Raw genomic sequence first — 8211 nt, forward strand, 5'->3', positions numbered from 1 at the left:
GGAAGCAGACCCGTGGCAGGGCTGAGAAAAGCAGCAGGTGAGGCAGCAGCAGCAGCAAGCTGACACTACTGTCAAAAAAGAAGCCAATCAGAACTAGCGCCTTGTGGAGCAGAGGATTTCTTTGAGGTCAGCCTGCTTGAGAGGAAGGGCTTACTCAAGAAAAAGGCAGGGAAATAGAAACTAGCCGTGACAGGAAGGAGAATAAAAAACAGCTGAAGGTGGTAATGAGACATCTAAGTGAAGGCTGGGAGAGAGCTGTGTTTGGGCAGTCCTGGGGCCTTTACTTCAACTAGGAAGATGCTAGACCTCCTGGAGTGTCAGAACCTGGCATTCTTGGCCCAAAAGGTAGCCAGGAAGAAATTTTCACACCTGACTTGGGCAGATGGACTACATCCTCCCTCAGCCCTGGAGGAAGGGTGCAATGGCCAGGGTGTGAATGGCAGGGCCTGGGAGAAGGACCCAGACTTCTGCAACTGCTGATGTAAAGTAATCCAGCTATTCAAGTACCTGCATCACAGTTTTTGTGTGCTGCCTTCTGTCTGACAACGTGGGGAAAGACAATTTTTCAACAAATACATTAATTTTAGCACTTCAATGATCAATATGCATGTTTTTTTGCTACTCTGTTAACACAGCTCACCTTGTGATTCAGTTTTTCGCAAGATTATGCATTTTATATATAGCTCATTATTGGTATAGTGTGTGTTACCCCAGATAACTGCAATTTACTTCTGTTTACAGAGGCTGAATGTGTGCTGTGACCACTGTGCATACATAGGAAAAAAGGACTTTAGTATGCAGAGTAAACATTTCAATCACCCTTGTTTTATAGTCAGCCTTTGTCTATCTGTTTACATATCCTTCATTTCCTCAGTTAACTTTGTGCAGCTGATGAAGTGGTTGTTGATTGCCTTAAAATTCTTATACCTCAACCAGTCTATCCTTTATCCAGGAGCTGATCCAGGTGAGCCAACATCCATCTAACACCCTGGCTGACTTACAAAACACAGAAACAGATTTGCTGGTTTTCTTGATGGCACCTTGCTCAAGAGTAGCTGACACAATTTTACCATGTATTACAGGTGAGTTAAACTTGCTACAGGTTACATAAACAAGACCCAAACTCATTTGAAGTCTAGGTGCATTTTTCTTGTTTAACAGAGGCCTTTTAATTTTAGTCAAAATAGAACAATAGTCAAGTGTGGGTGACTATTTGTCAAGTTGTGAGAAAGCTAATGTTAGATTCAGCTCAAGTCATAGCCAGTTCCTCAGAACAATAACAAATTTGACCTGAAAGCTTTTATATATTAAAAGGTAAAGGTAGTCACCTGTGCAAGCACCAGTTGTTTCCGACTCTGGGGTGACGTCGCATCATGACATTTTCATGGCAGACTTTTTACGGGGTGGTTTGCCATTGCCTTCCCCAGTCATCTACACTTTTTGAGAGGTTTCAATTCACCCCTTCTCATCTATGGCTGTTAAGACTATTGTGGGTTTGGTGGTGGTAGAGTAACTGAACTTGGTTTGACAATACGTTGACTTTCTTTCAAGACCTGATGGGGAATTTTGCAGGATAAGATTTATTAGGTCAAAGCTTTTAAATACTAAGGTAGAACTCAAATAGTCTTCAGAAAGCAAATAGCTAACTTTTTAAAAAATAGAGAAGATACTAATGCATATGGGGATGCAATAATAAAAAAATGACAATGTACTATAATTTAGCTTTACAATGGTTTCATTTAAATGTAAAAATTGCAAAATCAGTGTAAATACTTCAAATTATATTAGAGTCTTACTAAAACATGCTAGAATAAAACATACATATAGCTCTTTTAGAGTTCAGTAGTGCTTCTGTGTTTATGACAAATCATGTATGTCTATGTATCTTGGTAGTTCATGCCTGTAAAACTGGTCTATAATTTGTGTATTCTAATCTATGTTTTAAATTTGTATAATCTGTATCTTCACTGCCTACTTGTTGCATTGTTGGCCACCTTAATTCCAAAGAGATGAGGTGGGACAAACAGGATTTGAATAATAAAGTCAAAAATTAGTCAGACTCATGCCTTTTATTTACACGTTATCAGATATGTTGAGTGTATCTAGACAACAGCAGAACTGAATGGATAAGGAACATGCACAGTGTGCCAAGAAAAAATAATGAGATCAGATGGGCTGGAAGACAGTAACAAGCCAGATATGTCTGTATATTTATATTTCTGAATGTTGATTTTAAAATGGCATTAATTTTTCAGCCATGTCTACAACAGCCCGCACATGGCTTTTAAGTACTTGGTAATCTTTTTAAAGAATTATTTACTAAAGTCAAATAAGGATAATAGCATTAATAGCTGGGCCAAAAATTGCCCAACAGTTGCTAAGGATTCCCTCCATTAAGGCCAGGCTTTTTGTGGATTATATACTGATCTGAACCATATTTGCCTCTGTGTAAAAGCACACATTCACTGTGTTATACGGATGGTGGAGAGGCAGAGCTGTTGCCTCCATGAAATGCACAAGGAAACCAAGGAGTTCTGTTTGCGCATGATAACCTTGATACAACATACCAATAATTATGTGTACATAGGCTGGTCATATCATTGATAACACAGCCGATAATTTGTTCCAGAAACCTCCTTCTCCCCACACTCATACCCAAACAGATGTTTAATACTGTCAATCTTGGACATTGTATGTAGGAGAACACTGGTAGATTATGGTTGCCAACCTCCAAAAATTAAAATGATCTCCAGACTGCACAGTTTTTCCTGGAGAAAATAGCAGCTTTGGAGGGTGGACTTTGTGCCATCGCATCCCTACTGAGCTCCTTCCACTCTTCAGACTCCATCCATCCCAAGCTCTGTCCTATATCTTCAGGAATTTCTGAACTGGAAGTTGACAACCTAGTGCTAGATGGGTCTTGTCTATACAGCTGGCTTCACATTCTGCTTCAGTTCTGCCTGGTAGCCTGTGCATGTTTGTATGACTCTAATTTAGAGAATCCCATTATATGTGTAGGAAGACTTGGGTCACCAAAGTTTGAAATCGTGACACTGTGTTATTGGGCCAAGTGTACCCAGCTTGTTGTGGAGAAAGTGAGATGACTGGGGAAGGCAATGGCAAACAACCCCATAAAAAGTCTGCTGTGAAAACGTTGTGAAAGCAACATCACTTGGCTTTTTGGCTGCTGTGTGACATAGAATATTGGACTGAATGTGATCCAAGATGACTTCTCTTATGTTCTTATGTCACCTCAGAGTCAGAAACGACTGGTGCTTGCACAGAACTACCTTTACTTTTTTATAGACAATTGTTAGAATTCTGCAACTCTGACTTTTTTCTTGTTTCTCTTAATATATCATTTCAGTGCTTCTGAACTTCATATTCTAAACAAGTCTGGAAAGTCATCCTGAATAGGTCCCCTCAAGATCTACAAGGGACCACAATATGTGGCTGTCTTGGAATGGGATAGGTGGAAGAGATTTTCATTTCCCTGGTTAACATCCTGCAGTCCCTGCTGTATGCTGGAATATCAAGCTAAAACCCTGAAAAACAGCACCTAGGCCTGTGCTCTTTGCCTCAGTTCTCCATCTGTAAAATGGGAATTATAAGAGTTATCTTTCATACTGTGAGGCTGGTACAGAAGGATTGTAAAGCATTTTATAGATTCTAATTAGAGATGACTGTATGCTTTAAGACCCCACAGAAGCAGGGTAGAGCTGGGGTTGCCAGGTCCAGCTCAGGAAATACCTGGGGACTTTGGGGGTACAGCCTGGAGCAAGATTGTGACAACTACAATTGAACTCCAAAGGGAGTTCTGACCATCACATTTAAAGGGATCACATTGCTCTTAAATGCTTTCCTTCCATTGGAAATAATGAGGATAGGGGCACCTTCTTTTGGGGGCTCATAGAATTGGACCCCCAGGCCAATATTTTTGAAACTTTGAGGGGGGGGGATGAGGAGAGGCACCAGATGCTATGCTTACAATTTGGTGCTTCTACCTCAAAAAACAGCCGTCCCAGATACCCACGGATCAACTCTCCATTATACCCTATGAAGACAGGTCTCCAAAGGGAATAATGGAGTGCCCAGTGGAATACCCCCCCATCGGCTTTCTGATAACCCTGAAGAGGGGAGAAGGCCTCCAATCCAGAGGATTTCAGAACTATTATTAATAGTTATTATTAATATTTGCCTTTGAACTTTATTTGGGGAAATAACATCAAAAGGCAGAGCATAGCAAGAGGTGGGGCAAAACAGGATCTTTTATATATGTTTACGGAGATAGTCTCAAATTGGAGCCAGTGACCAGGCCAATTAATAAAATAAAATGGATTTTATTTATAAAAGAAAATAATAAAGTCTAACATACACACACATCATAATAACATAAGAGAAGCCATGTTGGATCAGGCCAATGGCCCATCCAGTCCAACATTCTGTCACGCAGCAGCCAAAAAAACCAACCCAGGTGCCATCAGGAGGTCTATCAGTGGGGCCAGGACACTAGAAGCCCTCCCATTGTTGCCCTCCCTCCAGCACCAAGCATACAGAGCATCACTGCCCCAGAAAGAGAGTTCCAACAATATGCTGTGGCTAATAGCCGCTGATGGACCTCTGCTCCATACGTTTATCCATCAATAAACATCAATGGGGTGGCTTACATATAAGATATAGAAACAAAGAGAGGAGTATTTATTTATTTGTTCGATTTATATCCCACCCTACCCCACCAAGGCGGGCTCAGGGCGGCTTACAATACAAAATGCTAACAATAAATCAGTTTAAAATACATTAAAATACATTAATGATTATATAATAAAATACATAAAAATACATAAAACTCACTATGCTACCTCTTCCTTAAATCAATTCTTCAAGTATTCCAGTGTTCAATATTCTGATGTTTGTAAGTTTAAATATTCAGGCATCCCGAATAGGTGAGATAGGGGGAAAAGGTGGGGTAATACTTTACCAGATCTTAGAGAATGGTTCAGCCTGAAGAGGAATGAAGGGAAGGGTGCATGTATAATGACCAGCGCTAAACATGGAGAAGACCTGAGCCAGGGGTGCTGCTTTGTGAGTGGTCAGCAGAACACAGATCATGGAAAAAATGGGATGTATTTATACCCAAAAATGTATCCTGAGGGTATGTTAATGTGGATGGACTAATTTGACCCCCCCCCCCAAAAAACCTTGATGGTTTCCAGGCGATCTTGACAAAAACAAGGTCTATGTCAGGGGTGGCCAAACTGTGGCTTGGGATCCACATGCAGCTCTTTCACACATATTGTGTGGCTCTTGAGTCCCTGACTGCTTTGTCAGCTGGCTTGGAGATGTCAATTATCTCTTTACACATCGCCAAGCCAAGCCAGCCTGTGACTTGAAGAATACAAGTTAGTTTCCTTCCTTCCTCTGATGTTCATGTCTTGCGGCTCTCAAACATCTGACATTTATTCTATGTGGCTCTTATGTTAAGCAAGTTTGGCCACCCTGGTCTATGTTCTCCCAGGTGTTAGACAAAAAAAAAGGATGTGTCTTAATAGGTGTGATGGCAAATTCTGTAAGGTGGTAGATAAATGGTGCTGCTTAGGTAATGGTTTCTTGGTAACCTGACCTGAAGCGAGAATGCAGATTTTGGACAATTTACTCAAAGTGATTACTTGGAGGAGGAATGCACTAGAAATTCTATAGTATGGCAGAAGGAAAATTGATTATGTTAATATGGACAAACATTAGAATAGGTGTGTCCACACTCAAGGTGGTAGCTAACGGGAGAAAATGCTATTAGTAACAGAACATAATTCAACTATGGAGGATGAGTCAGAGGCAGGATCTTTTGTCTGCGCACCTTGTCTTGACAAGGTAGCCTATTAGCCCTTTAGAAATTGGGACCTTTGGATTATGGCAATTGCCCATTCTTTGTTTTCCAAAGGAGAGAAAAGAATTGTGGGGGAGGGAGAGAGAAGGAGCACAGAGGAATGTAGCAACCAGCTTGCACTGTGAACCTGTTTCTCTCTTAGGCACAGAAATGGCTCCTAGCAGACCCATCATTTATACGAAGTCTGGCATTTTAAGGGCACTGCTGTGAATGCTATGGGTGTCTCTGGGAATTGGAGTGTCTCTACTCATGGGAAAAGAGCACCCTAGGCTGGAGGGCAGGCACCCAGACAACACCTGCCCCCAGCTGGGAACTGGCAACACTAGTGTGACGTTGAAGGTAGGCGAAGCACAGTTGTCTCAGATCTATATCGAAGTCTGTTTTTCTTGTAAAACTGAGTATAGTGGGGGAAGCTGAGGAAAAATAAAAGTCTCATAGTATTATATATAGTTTCAGACTGAAGCTGTAGAACAGCTAGATTAGAGTCCAGTAGCACTTATAAGATACACAAGGTTTTTGGAGTATGAATTTTTGAGAGTCAAAACTCCCTTAATCAGATAAGGAAGCTTTGGGCTCTTGCTAGTCTCTAAGGTGCTACTGGGCTTGAATCAAAATAGTATACAGCCATTATAAAAGATACATCTGACAAACTTTGAGCCTTTTAACTTGATGGTTCTTGCTTCTATAAAGTAGGAAACAAGGGCGTTTTTCTCTGAAGGAACATCATGTTACTGCTGAAATCTTTGAAGCAAAAGAACAAAATGGAGGAGGCTGTTCCTTCTTACAGGGAGAAAAATTAGATCCAGTGTTCTAGCTGAAGATGATGCGATCCTTTCTTCCCATCCCCCACAACAAACCACATGGTTACTAATCTGCAGAAAACTGACCGAGTCGTACAATTTTCCAGTCTAAGATTAATCTCATTTAGGGTTGCCAAGTCCAATTCAAGAAATATCTGGGGACTTTGGGGGTGGAGCCAGGAGACTTTGGGGGTGGAGCCAGGAGACATTGGGGTGGAGCCAAGATCAAGGCTGTGACAAGCATAATTGAACTCCAAAGGGAGTTCTGGCCATCACATTTAAAGGGACGGCACACCTTTTCAATTCCTTCCATAGGAAATGATGAAGGATAGGGGCACCTTCTTTTGGGGCTCATAGAATTGGACCCCCTGGTCCAATCTTTTTGAAACTTGGGGTGTATTTTGGGGAGAGGCACTAGATGCTATACTGAAAATTTGATGCCTCTATCCCAAAAAACAGCCTCCCCCCAGAGCCCCAGATACCCACGGATCAATTCTCCATGATTTTCTATGGGAATAACTCTCCCTAGGGAATAATAGAGTTCTCAGAAGAAATTTCCCTCCCCTTCCCCTGCTTTCTGACGGCCCTGAAGCGGGGAGAAGGCCTCCAAACTGGGGGATCCCCCGCCTCCACCTGGGGATTGGCAACCCTACTCTACAGTCAAGTGTTGATGGTGGCTCAGGTTCCTGCACTCTAAAAGAACCTACAATGTTGTGTTTTGCCAGTGCAAAGAAAAAAGAAAAAAAAGCATGAAATCTGAGTTTTAAAGAATGGTGCTTTGTTGTTAACCAAAATAAAGATTTGTCATATGGATATTCTAGAAGTAGCTCTTCATCATACCACTGCAAAAGTCAAATAGTCTTTTACTCTTAGCATTTGTTTAAACTCGCTTGCCGTTTCTCTCTTACTGCAATATGAAGCATCATTCCCTCAGCAGTATCAGATTTGAGCTCCAAAGCTTCATTTCCACCTCTTTTCAAGAAAAATCTACTTGTGCCCAAATTCCATGCTGGGAATTATTAGGAAGGGAATTGAAAACAAATCAGCCAGTATCATAATGCCCCTGTATAAATCAATGGTGCAGTCTCATTTGGAATACTGTATGCAATTCTGGTCACCGCACCTCAAAAAGGATATTATAGCATTGGAAAAAGTGCAGAAAAGGGCAACTAGAATGATTAAAGGTTTTGAACACTTTCCCTATGAAGAAAGGTTAAAACACTTGGGGCTCTTTATCTTGGAGAAATGTCGACTGTGGGGTGACATGATAGAGGTTTACAAGATTATGCATGGGATGGAGAAGGTAGAGAAAGAAGTCCTTTTCTCCCTTTCTCACAATACAAGAACTCGTGGGCATTCAATGAAATTGCTGAGCAGTCGGGTTAGAACGGATAAAAGGAGGTACTTCTTCACCCAAAGGGTGATTAACATGTGGAATTCACTGCCACAGGAGGTGGTGGCGGCTACAAGCATAGCCAGCTTCAAGAGGGGGTTAGATAAAAATATGGAGCAGAGGTCCATCAGAGG

At 41.5% G+C, this 8211-nt stretch overlaps 1 long non-coding RNA gene across 1 annotated transcript; it reads left to right on the forward strand.

The window, feature by feature from the left end:
* The first annotated feature begins 226 nt into the window (after positions 1 to 226).
* On the forward strand, positions 227 to 3558 carry LOC132569952 (uncharacterized). The gene is made up of 3 exons (XR_009555300.1): positions 227 to 345; positions 953 to 1082; positions 3368 to 3558. It is a non-coding gene; the product is annotated as an uncharacterized LOC132569952 (long non-coding RNA).
* The last annotated feature ends 4653 nt before the right edge of the window (positions 3559 to 8211 follow it).

This window comes from Heteronotia binoei, chromosome 1, assembly GCF_032191835.1.
Source record: "Heteronotia binoei isolate CCM8104 ecotype False Entrance Well chromosome 1, APGP_CSIRO_Hbin_v1, whole genome shotgun sequence".
In the NCBI taxonomy this organism is placed as follows: domain Eukaryota; kingdom Metazoa; phylum Chordata; class Lepidosauria; order Squamata; family Gekkonidae; genus Heteronotia; species Heteronotia binoei.